The sequence below is a fragment of the Suncus etruscus genome, chromosome 16 (genome assembly GCF_024139225.1).
Source record: "Suncus etruscus isolate mSunEtr1 chromosome 16, mSunEtr1.pri.cur, whole genome shotgun sequence".
NCBI classification, from domain to species: Eukaryota; Metazoa; Chordata; class Mammalia; order Eulipotyphla; family Soricidae; genus Suncus; species Suncus etruscus.
This window is the reverse complement of record NC_064863.1, coordinates 64,617,212-64,629,692: the sequence shown is the minus strand read 5'-3', so window position 1 is coordinate 64,629,692 and position 12,481 is coordinate 64,617,212. Positions and strand designations below refer to the sequence as shown.

General features: G+C 42.2%; 1 protein-coding gene across 3 annotated transcripts in view; it reads left to right on the top strand.

Annotated features, from left to right (window-relative positions):
* Window positions 1–12,481, top strand: part of G3BP2 (G3BP stress granule assembly factor 2) — an 86,042-nt gene that overhangs the window by 39,144 nt on the left and 34,417 nt on the right. For 2 of the 3 annotated variants that reach the window (XM_049790261.1, XM_049790259.1), the window contains exon 1: window positions 11,015–11,047. The exons of the other annotated variant lie outside the window; for it this stretch is intronic. The gene's annotated coding sequence lies outside the window, so the exon portion shown is untranslated. Of the gene's footprint in view, window positions 1–11,014; window positions 11,048–12,481 lie in introns of those variants that run through there. 3 annotated transcript variants of the gene reach the window in all.

The window sequence follows — 12,481 nt, the reverse complement described above, 5'->3', positions numbered from 1 at the left end:
AAGTTCTCGGCTTTTTAGCTACAATGTGAGTACACACTTAGCTGTCAGTACATTGTACATCAGACTCTCTTTAGGTGTCAAAGGTCCCAAATAGCAGAGTGACCAGGACCACACTCAGCACAAGTAGCATCAGATATTGAACTTATGTCCATTTACTAGCGAGGTAGGCACCTATGTCACCCAGCTATTATCTAGCCTCAATTCTTTTTTATTTTTTTGTTTTGTTTTGTTTTGTTTTGGGGCCACACCCATTGATGCTCAGGGTTACTCCTGATTACACTCAGGAATTATTCCTAATGGGGCTCAGGGGACCATATAGGTGCCTAGTATCGAACCTGGGTCAACCATGTGCAAAGCAAACATCCTACTAGTTGTACTATGGCTCTGCCCCCCCAATTCTTTTTTAAACTAGCTTTTTTTTATGCTATACACCTTCATTTTATAAAACACATTTTATTACCATCATATACACTGAAAAAGAATATGGTTTTATTTTTTGGTTCTTAATCTTTTCAGACATTTATTTTACAAAACAATGAAATACAGGCCTTTTCAGCAAAGAATTCAGATGCACATACACACAGCAAATGTTCCTGATTTCACAAACACTTGAAAATAATGTGCATTTTCAAAATCAGGTTCAAATTTTCAGAGTTCAAGTCATATTTAAAAGAATACATTTACCAAAATAAGACAGAAAAATCTTCTAACAATTCTTAATTAGTGCTTTTTATTTTATTTATTTAGGTTTTTTGGCCACACCCAGTGGTGCTCAGGGGTTACTCCTGGCTCTGTGCTCAGAAATTGCTCCTGGCAGGCTCAAGGGATTATATGAGATACGGGGAATCAAACCCAGGTCCATCCCGGGTTGTCCACATGCAAGACATACGCCCTACTGCTGTGCTATCACTCCAGCCCCAATTAGTGCTTTTTTAAAAATACATTTTTCGGGGGTGGGCGGAAAAAAAAATAAAAATAAATACATTTTTCAAGCTCTGCTTATCAAGAAATCACCTCCTCTAAGTCTCAAAATTTCTTGTTTCTTTTCTATTTAATGGGCTTAAGTTTTTCTATGTTTTCTATAGCTTTGATTGCTGAGAAAATAATCCCTTTCCTTCCACAGAACACTGTATCTGAGACTACTTTCCTGTGCACAAAAGGCCTTCTAAGGTCACCACCAAGAACTTATGTACTTTGGAGTTCAGAAATCAGGCTTGGATCTGTGAAGTTCATATAAATAGGAAAATATAACTGGGATCTTTTTTGTTATAATCCAGGAAATGTCTTTCTACAATCAGGTTCATTTTAAGTGTAAGCCAACAATGGTCAGAGTGGCAATCCAGAATGAGGAAGGCATAGGGCCTAGAAAAGTCAGGTGTAAACAGCGTTGTAGAACAAATCCTGGTTCTGACGAAGATTTTTTTGCTTATTCATGAATCTCTTACATACCACCTGTTGAAGTAAAACTCAGAAATGTCCTGAACTGGAGCCAGTATCCAGAGTTTCATTTTCCTAAAGGTTACCAGGAAGTTCTTGTGCCTGGAGACAAGTGGGTAGAACCAGAAAATAAACCACTTTGCATCCGGTAATGTTCTGGTCCCAACTGACTAAGATACAAGAAGGCCAAAGTGATTTAACTGTGTATATTTAAGAGATTTTTTTTTTACCCTATCAGAAGTTACACAACTCTTCGTACCACCTTTTAAATTTTCTGTCTGCTGATGAATGCTTTTTGCCTTTTTATTGCTATTATTATTACTCTGCATAATTTTATAAATTGGTTCCTGGAACAGACTAATGAAACAAATTTGCTTTCAAAGGTAAAATTCTCTCTCTTTTCTCTCTTACACACACACACACACACACACACACACACACACACGCAGCAGCAGCAGCAGCAGCAGCAGCAGCAGCAGCAGCAGCATTTAGGACATTCTTCTGGCTCTGCACTCGGATCACTTCCAGCATTTCCTGTCCTGCCAAACCAAGTACTTAGCCCAAAAAATGAAGCATGGAATAATAATAGTATGCCTGGGTTAGTGTTGATAACACTGTACTAGGTTCCTCTGATGTTGAAAGTATGCCTTAATTTTTTGAGGTATTCTTCATTCTGGATCGAATCAGACCCATATGTACATTTTATGCCAGAAACAGAGCTAGGGGCCGGAGTGGTGGCACAGGCAGTAGGGCGTTTGCCTTGCATGCACTCACCCTAGGACGAACTGCGGTTCAATTCCCTGGCATCCCATATGGTCCCCCAAGCCAGGGGTGATTTCTGAGTGCATAGCCAGGAGTAACCCCTGAGCGTCACAGGGTGTGCCCCCACAAAAAGAAATAGAGCTAAACCTTCTTAATCAGGGGTCCTCAAACTTTTTAAACAGGGGGCCAGTTCGCTGTCCTTCAGACTGTTGGAGGGCCAGATTATAGTAAAAACAAAAATTATGAACAAATTTCTATGCACACTGCATATATCTTATTTAGAAGTGAAGAAACAAAAAGGGAATAAATACAATATGTGGCCCGAGGGCCGTAGTTTGAGGACCATTGCTCTAAATGATTCTCACAATAGCCCTGAAGTGAGGAAATTGAAGATCTGAGAAGTGAACTAATCTGACTAGTGTCACAAAAATTTTTTTTTTCATAAACTTATATTTAGGTGGAAATTTTGCTGCTTAGTTCTGGCTTCTTCAAGTACAAGTTTCCTTCCTCATTCACTAGGAAATGTGTTCAGGGGACCCAGGTTGAAACCATCTGTATCTGATTAGCCATTCACCAGGACTATTCTACAAAGGGAAATAATGCATCTTCAGCAAAAAATATCTGTATTTTGATTCTCTGGGTCATTTTTTGCTGCTGAGCATTAAGTCAGAGGAAAAAATTACTACTCACTTTAAGATATCATCCAACCTTTAAGCCTTGAAAATTAAACACATTCTGTCTGCTGATTGTAAGATAAATCATATCTGTCGAATATCGTCTTCACTGTACAGTGTGATAAGCATGGGTAAAATTTTGCCTCTTTTCAAAGTCATTTTCTCACCTCCAGGCAACCAAGAGTAGACAATTTCTGTTGTATTTACATTATCTCTAGTTATACTTTCTATGTATCTCCTAGATTATTTGGCCTGTGGTGATTTTTGTAGTCATCATAGTTTCATGGCATCAAATAAATCCAGACAAATCTTTTGTACCATTATCCAGAGCAGGTTACTTTTTGTTTGTTTGGTTGGTTTTTGGTCCTCATATGAACACTCAGGTTGTTACTCCTGGTTCTATACTCAGGAATTACTCCTAGTGATGCTGGATGACCATATGGGGTGCAGGAATAGAACCATGTGCTAGGCAAGCCCCCTACCTGCTGTTCTTTGGGAAGGGGGTTGGGCCACACCTGGTGGCACTTAGGAGATTACACCTGGCTCTGTTCTGAAATCACTCCTTGTTCCTGGCAGGCTCAGGGGACCATATGGAACGCTAGGGATTGAACCTGGGTGGGCTGCATGCAAGGCAAATAGCACCTGCTGTGCTATTGTTTTGTTTTGCTGCCTGGCCCTACCCCAAAGCAGGTTTACTTTTAAAAATTATTTGACAATTAACTGATGAGATTTTTGTTTCTCAATTCTGAAGAAGGGATCTCTTTTGGGGCCGGCGTGGCGCTAGAGGTAAGGTGTCTGCCTTGCCAGCGCTAGCCTAGGACGAACCGCAGTTTGATCCCCCGGCGTCCCATATGGTCCCCCAAGCCAGGAGCGACTTCTGAGCGCATAGCCAGAGTAACCCCTGAGCGTCATCGGGTGTGGCCCAAAGACCAAAAAAAAAGAAGTGATCTCTTTTGAATTTGTAACCTTATACTCTCAAATTCTGGTAACATTCTGAAAGTTATTCTGAAGATTTTAGTGGCTACATTAAAAGAAGGGAAGTTAATTGGGGCTGGAGATAAGTACAATGGGCACACCTGGCCAGGGTTTGAGCCTGAGCGTCTCATTTGGTCCCCTGAGCATCACTAGGAGTAATTCCCCAGTACAGACCTAGGAGGAATTCCAGAGCATGGTCAGGTGTGATCCAAAACCTTTAAAAAAAAATCGAGGCTAAAATCCTCCATTATAGCAGTCACACATATGGGGATAATTTGTACTTAAAATGGGAAGGCCAGGCAAATGTCTTATGCATGCTTATGAATATTTGCCTCATGGATAGAAGGAGCATCTCTTTAGATCTTCATCTGACCCAGTCTCATAAAGATGGAAAGATTTCAAGACAAATTAACATTAGGTTCTTTCTTCACGCCACAATAGCCTTTTCTTCTGCTCTGAAAGGAACAGATTAATTCTATTTCTGTGAGTAGGTGCTTCTATTTAAAATAAAAAAAAAGTTTTGCAAAGGTGCTGGCCACAGCAGGAGAGCTCTAAAATTCTTATGTAATGCATATTCAATCCTTTGAGCAAGGCTCAGAGGTTGAGCTTTTAACATGTACCAGGTGGGACACTGGGGTCTCTTTGCATTTGGCCTTTATGACTTGCCTGCTTTTGAGATGTTTCTAAATGTGAAAGGTGATAATGTGTCTGAAACTGAAATACTCTACAATCTTAAGTTGCTCCTTTGGAACAAAGCAGTTTAGCTGTGAAAGGGGCAATCATAAATTAGTACTGACATTTTTCGAGTATTTACAATGTATTAGACACAATCATTAATAGTTTACATGTATAGCTTTGTAGTTAATTAATAGTACACTTAAGAAAGTACACATTTTGGGAGCCAGAGAGATAGCACAGCGGTAAGGCGTTTGCTTTGCACGAGGCCAACCTGGGATGGGCCATGGTTCGAATCCAAGAATTTTGGCATCCCGTATCATCCCCCCCCCCAAGCCTGCCAGGAGCAACTTTTGAGCCAAGAGCCAGGAGTAACCCTTGAGCGCTGCAGGGTGTGACCCCAAAACAAAAATAAACAAAATACACATTGGGAGCCAGAGCGGTGGCACAAGCAGTAGGGCATCTGCTTTGCATGTGCTAACCTAAGACGGACCACGTTTCAATCCCCCAGCGTCCTCCATGGTTCCCCCCAAGCCAGGAAGGATTTCTGAACACATAGCCAGGAATAACCCCTGTGCATCACCGGGTGTGGCCCAAAAATTAAAAAAAAAATGTACACATGAAAGATTATTATATATTATTATTAAAGATGAGAAACACTTAAATGCAGAAATTTTTTAAGTATCAACCTAAAATAAAAATGCCTAGGTAGTGGCCTGAGAGATAGCACAGTGGTAGGGCATTTGCATTGTATGCGGCCAACTTGGGAAGGACCAGCATTTCCATATGGTCCCCCAGCCTACCAGGGTCGATTTCTGAGTGCAAAGCCAAAGTAACCTCTGAGCACTGCTGGGTGTGGCCCAAAAACCAATCAAGCAAACAATCAGCAAATAAGTAAAGGTTTTTTGGTTTTTTTTTTTAAAGCCCAGGTAATATGACTGGTAAATAATAAGATGATACTGGAATTCATATCAAGACAGTGTGACTTCCAAACCCAGATATAGACTTCTAGAAGTCTTTTATTTTGTTTAGTTTCTTTTTCTTTGAGGGCCACACCCAGCTATGCTCTGGGCTTCCTGGCTATTTGCTCAGGGTTCACGCTGGTGCTCTGCAGATGATTTGCAGGTGACTTTGGTGCTCTGGATAGAATCTGAGTCAGAAAGTATTTTGACAGAGTGGACACAGAATTGTACTTTCTTGTTATTTTTGCAAGACATACATACCTTGATGCAATTATAAGGAAACATTAGAAATATCAAATTTAAGAAAATTCTTAAATAATTTTAGTAAAATTCATGAAAGAAAAAGACTGAGAAATGACTTTAGCATCTAAAAGAATACAATAACCCTCATATTATCATCACCATTGCCTAATCCTCGTGCCCTGGTGTAACTTGGGGGAGGATTATTTTGGAATCTTTTGGGGGGGTTTCACTTTGTTTTTGTTTTTTATTAATAGCACCAAAATAATATTTTTTGAAAAGTGCCACAAAATATTCACACTTTTTGCCAAAAAAATAATAAATTGGCATAGAATCTGATGTGTTTATACTGTGAAATATGATAAGGTAGTCTGATAACTAAATTGAATTTGTGTTCATAAATTGTATCCTGATGCAGAAAGCAATTAAATATGTTTACTATAAAGAAAATTACTTTGCACAATTGACAAAATGTGAATAGCTATAGGTTATAGTATTTTTAATTAGTTCCTTTTTTTGTGTTATTGTAATAAGAGATGTCCTTTTTTTTTTTTAAAGAAATATTGATGGTGGACAGGAGAGATAGATAGTACAGTACATTTGCCTTGCATGTAGTCAACTCAATTTCAATACCTGACATTCCATATGGTTCCCTGAGCGTAGAACCATGATTAGTCCCGTAGCATTGCTGAGTATTTCCCAAAAGCAAAAAAAGAAACATGAAATACAGATTTGGTGGAGGAGGGGGAAAAACACAGAAGGAAATGTTGAAGGATAAAGGAAATGAAATTTTGATCATTTAAACTTGTAAATGTGTTTTAATAAGAGGGTAACATGACAATTTACCAGATGTCTCAGAGAGGCCTAATTACTACTTATAGGTTTATTTGAAATGCATAAATTCCAACCAGGGATGTAGCTGTAGAGCACTTTTTTTTTTTTTTTTTTTTTTTGGCATGTGTGAGACTTTGAGCTCAATCCTTAGCTTTGAAGGAAAGCAAAACAAAACGAAACTCATAGATTTATTTAGTAGCCTTTATGAGTGCTGGTGTAGTTAATACAGTAATAGGCACAAGATGAGGCAAGAATAATGGAAATGCTGAAGTTGGGGAGATGGCAGAAAGGGCTGGAGTACATAATGAATCAGTCCCTGGTCTCTGTATGCAAAGGAATGGTCAGCTGAACAACTCCAAGAGTTACCCCCACAACTAACACCAGCCAGTAGTAGCTCCCATTTGTGGATAGGGTCATCCCCCTCATTGTGAATGAACACGCACACGCGCGCACACACACACACACACACACACACACACACACACACCCCAAATACCCAATCCCCTTTTGCCACTCAACAATTAAAATTACATCTCCTCAGTTATTGCCAGGAAAAGAAAATGAGAATTAGTAAATAATAACATTTTAGGAAAAGTTTTATATGGCAGTTGGACTCTGCCAGACAACCTAGCGATTGTCATTTAACTTCTATTTGAAAAAAAATTAAGAGAACTGAAGAATTGTGTTATAAATATTATATAGACTATAAAATAGTGCAGCATACACTAAATATACAATGTTAGGTTAGTTTGTGTGAGAATTGTTTTAGGCCATGCCTGGTAGAGAAAGGATGAAGAGGGTGGTATTTGTGTGTGTTCTTGCTGGTACACAGGACAATGAGCTCACACCTAGGGCTCCCACATGAGAAGCATGCACTTTGGCCTTTAAGCTATCTCTCTGACCTGAAGTGAGATATTTGAATGAGTACTTTGAGAAATCAGTTGGTATAACTCACCTTTTTTGGTTTTTGGCATGCCCAGTGGTTCTGGTTCTGTGCTCAAAGATTACAACTGGCACATACAAGGTAGGCACACCTTATGTACTGTATCAATTAATGATCAATTCACTTTGTCTTAGACCCTTGATATAGTTCATCTAAGGCTCACTAAAGGTGGGGATGTGATTGGAGTGTCAAAGGAAGAGCAAAGTAGTATCAGAGGAAAAAAATATGAAAAACCACACTGGTAGATGCAATAGATAAGAATTTGGCATTTTATAGAGATGCTTTTATAAGGTTTTAATAATGTCACATATGAACTGCGGAAATAATTCAAAGAGTTGAAGTGTATGTTTTGCTTATAGTGGTTGAGGAATGGGCTTAGTGATTGGGCTCTTGCCTTATATGTATGCGACCTTTGATTCAATTCTCGGCACTACAGAAAAGTGGGGGAATGAATTGTGTAATTTATAGCTGTAAAGAGTTTGTTGTAAGAATACACTTATAGGGGTTGAAACAATAGCACAGTGGTAGGGTGTTTGCCCACCTATGTGGTCAACCCGGGACAGAATGGTTCCTATTTCCAGTATCCCATATAGTCCCCCGAGCTTGCCAGGAGCAATTTTTGAGTGCAGAATTAGGAGTAACCTGACTGCCACCAGGTGTGGCACCAAAACCAAAACAACAACAAAAGATTTAATAGACTAAGAGGAAAGTACTAATGTAGAAGACCACAGTATTTGCAGGTTTTATGGTGGTCTGGACAATAATAGTAACGAGAAATACTTGTTTAATCCTAGAAAAGATGTTGAGGGTAAAAGGAGCAGCAATATACTGAAAATTGGCAATTTGATATTGAGAAAAAAAAAAAACAAGGGGGATTTTAGTCTTGAACTAATAATATTGGTTTTCTGACCTTTGAGTTTAAAGGTCAAGGAGATTAGTTAGATAGCTATTGAAATAATTCTGGGAAGATGTAAAATATGGGACATATATAAAAGGTATGGATATATATATAAAATGGAACTGGGCAGGACTGCAAGTATGGAGAGATTCTCAGGGGCACAGATTTAAGAGATGTTTAGGAAGTAGAAATCACCACTTGAGGGGAGAATCTGAAAAGTGGCTATGTAAGAGGGACTCAGATTGGGGAGTTGTATTGAAATATCATGTACATGAGACCCTATAGCTGATAGTATTGTAAATCATGGTGACTAAAAGAATTATACTATAACTTCAAACTGTGGGCTCATTAATGTGGAGATCATAAAAAATCTTCAAGATTTGTTTTAAAATAAATCTTTCTGATTTATCAGTAAATATTAGAAGCCCTACCCTAAGGCAAGCCTAAAGCTTATATTTATTTCATCTATAGGATTAGCCTATTAAGCAGTCTATTAGACTTTAAATTTTAGATTTTAAAATGTAAATGAGATTATGCAATAAGATCATTATGAACTCAAAACCCAAAATATGTATTACCTGGGCACCTTTAAATTTTAACTTTGTTAATCCTTACAATCAACCAGTGTTTTTTCAAGTGTGGTTCTTAGAAGCATCACCTGGGGACTTAAAAATGCAAATTCTCGGATTTATTGCCTTAACCAGACTTGATGAATCAGAATGCGCTAGAGTGGGGCCCAGTAATGTGTTTTAGCAAGTCCCAGAGACTGATTGATATTTGATCTAGAAGAATGTATGAAAATTTAAAACTTCCAGAAAAACTTTTGTTCCTTTGTACTAAAATACATAGTGAAGAATATCCAAGTGTGGTGTTGTCATATAGAAGAACCCCAGTGAAATGTGAGGCAACAGTAATAAGGTGTGGCAGTTAGTACTAAGAAAGTATTCCATAGCTTGTGACTAAGGGCATACAGTGTGGAGGTAAATTGAGTCCCTGATCTAATGAAAAGTAGCTCTATAACCTTGGACAAATCACTTTATTTATATTTTTTGAGGGGGTTAGACCACACAGTATCAGAGGATAGTTCTCTCTCTGTGTAGAGTTACTCACCAAGGTGCCAGTATTAGGAATTAAACTAGAGGTCTAGTACCTTAACCCCACAATCTCTGGCCTTAAGTTACCTAGCCTTTTAAGCATCAACCTCATCTGTAAAATTGGCATAAAATTATCTTTAGGTTATTCTAAAGTTACATAAAATTCTGATTTCATTACCAAACATTTAACATTATGATGCTGTAACGAAAAGCATGTCCATTTCATCAAAGGGTCTGCCCGTGTATTTTGCATGTAACGATATACATTACAATATACAGTCATTGTATGCATGTGTAGTTCAACCTAAATGGCTTTTTACCGTAAAAATAAATGGAAAACTTGGAGCGTGGGGGAACGACTCAAAATTTGGCATTACTTCTTGTAAACTTAAGCTTTCCGCATGTGAAAAATACCTTAAAGTTGTTCTTAAAGAATTGCAAAAACTCATGAACTATGCCTATGCAGTTTCTGGTGCAGAATCAAATTTTCTCCTGCTAAAGGCATTTTTCTTCCTTTCACAAAGCTTGGGCCTTTTATCCTAAAATTCCTCCGATTAAAAAATTTTGCCAGAACTGAGGTGTTCAATAGAGCACCTTCACCTCAGTTCTGTCCCAATGTAAGGAGGGCCTGTAGTAATGCTTTTTATAAACCCAGATGCAGCAAGGTTATAACCAGGATCTCTTTTGAGTTTTCAGCCATTTAGGGTGTCAAGGTAAGCTAGCATGTCTTTCAACAGTGTTCAAAAACAGAACAGAAAACTACGATGTAAAATATTGTTTTAATTCGCTGGAAGTCCAGTCCTGTTTGATCCACCATGTAACATCTGGAAGGCTGTTGGGATGGATATGGCCTCCCACTTGAAAGCCTAAAAACTCCATCCAGCTCCTCTCCTAGGAATAACACTGATGGGCACCTCATTCAGAGAGCAAAACGGCTACATTCTTTCTCTGGAGCTTAGATAGCAAAAGGAAAGCGAAATATCTCTCTTCCTCGAGCCTGCCCACAAGGCGTTGCCTTCCTTCGACCCCCAGAGCGGGAGAAAGGCGACCTTCCTCCTTATGACGTCCAACCTGCGGACGCTCGCCGGTTCCGGTTCCCGACTTCCGGGCGCGAGAGTGCGCGCGCGCTTGGAGGGGCGTGCGCGCGCGTTCTGCGCATGCTCCGCCAAGGAACACGCGAGAAGGTGGGGGCGGAGCCAGCTAAGGAGACGCCTGATTGGCTGACGCCGTGCCGGGGGGTTCCCCGGGCCGGCCGGCAGGGGTAAAACAATAAGAGGGGGCGGCGGCTTAGGGGGCGGGACGTGCGTGTTCTCAGGCGTTCGCCGCAGCGCTGGGGCGCCCGGGAACGAGATCTCCGGAGAGAGAGAGGTTGGTGGGGAGGTGAGCTCGCGAGGCTTCCTTCGGCTTCGACTTCGGCTTCGGCTTGGGCTTGGGCTTGCGGAGCGTGTCCTGGGAGGGAGCGGCCGACGACCAGAAGCAGCCGCAGCCGGTCCTCCTCGGCGGCTCTGCGCGACGACGTGCCCGCGGCCGCTGTGACTAGTGACTAGTCGGAGGTGTGTGCGCGCGTGTACGGTGGCCGGGAAGGGAGGTCGCGCGGGCGGGCGGGTGAGCGAGCGGGCGTCGGGCTTTCTGTCCCCTCGAGGCTACTGTCCCGCCTCCGACGGAAGGCCGGAAGACCTTGTGCCCGCCCTTGCCGTCGGCCCAGGTGAGGGCTGGGTGGGCACAGGTGCGGGCCGCGGGGACGCCGTCGGCCCTGCTGGGAAGCGCGCCCCCTGGAGGCGGAGCCTGCCGCCGGGCGGGCGACGTTTGTCAATTTCAGCGCGTGGCCGGGCCCCCTCCTCTCTCCGACACTCACACGCTCGCACACCACGGAGGCCCAGGGCACAGTCGCGGCCTCCGGGCACCATTTCTGCGAGCCCCAAAATCTGCTCCGGCTCCGAAGGCGCCCACCAGCCGCGCGGCTAGTGCCCGCGGAAGGAAGGACGACGGACTTGGCGGTCTTTGCACTCGCACCTGCACCCGCGGCGGGTTAGGAAGCCCCGGCGCCCGACCCGCCTCTGGGCTCCTAATCTGTCACCCCCCGCAACCAGCTTCATTCATCCTCATCCCGGCCCATGCGGGGCTTGCTGGGCCCCGGTGGGTGCTTCTCAGCTCGGGTCGGCATCCGGCCTTCGAAAGGGTTGTTTGTGGCTCCCCGATCGTGCCTCTGATTGGGAGGCGAGGCGAGGCGAGTCGAATCGCAAAAGAGTTTTTTTGTACTTGCCTCTGTAGGTAAGCTGAAAGGTAGGGTGGCCCTGTCTGCGCTCGTCGCAGCGAATTTGCCTTCTCTAGCTTATCTGATAGCCGCAGCGGCCTTTTTCCCCCTTCCCGTTTTTCTCCCATTCCCACTCACTCCCACCTGGGTCTCGTTTCTGAAGATGGAAATTTTGGAATGCACCACCAATAACAAAGACCAAAACACTTGCCCTGAAACTGGAATAATAGCAAAGTTTTTGCGCTGTTCCCTTCCTCTCTGCCCTAGATGATCATCTTGTAGTAACTCGGCTTAAAAGACTGACTTTTGGGGGCTGGAGACTTAGCATGGAGGTGATAAGGCGTTCGCCTTGCTTGCAGAAGGACGTTGGTTCGAATCCCGGCATCCCGTATGGTTCCTCCGAGCCTGCCAGGGGCGATTTCTGAGCGTAGAGCCAGGAGTGGTCGCTGAGCACTGCCGGGTGTGACCCAAAAACCAAAAAATAAAATAATAATAATAAGAAGAAGAACATTTTTTGGTTCAGGGCTCCACACTTGATACTTAGCTGACCACTGTTAGATGGGTCTGTCTTCTATTACTTAAAGCCGATGGGTCTTTGTGCTATAGGGGAAGAAGAGAATTTCTTGTCTAGATCCATATTTGGCAGTTGATGTAGCCTTAGGCATGTTATCCAAGTTTCTGAATAAACACTGGTTCCTACTAGTATCTAACGGATCTAATGTCAAGTTCAGGG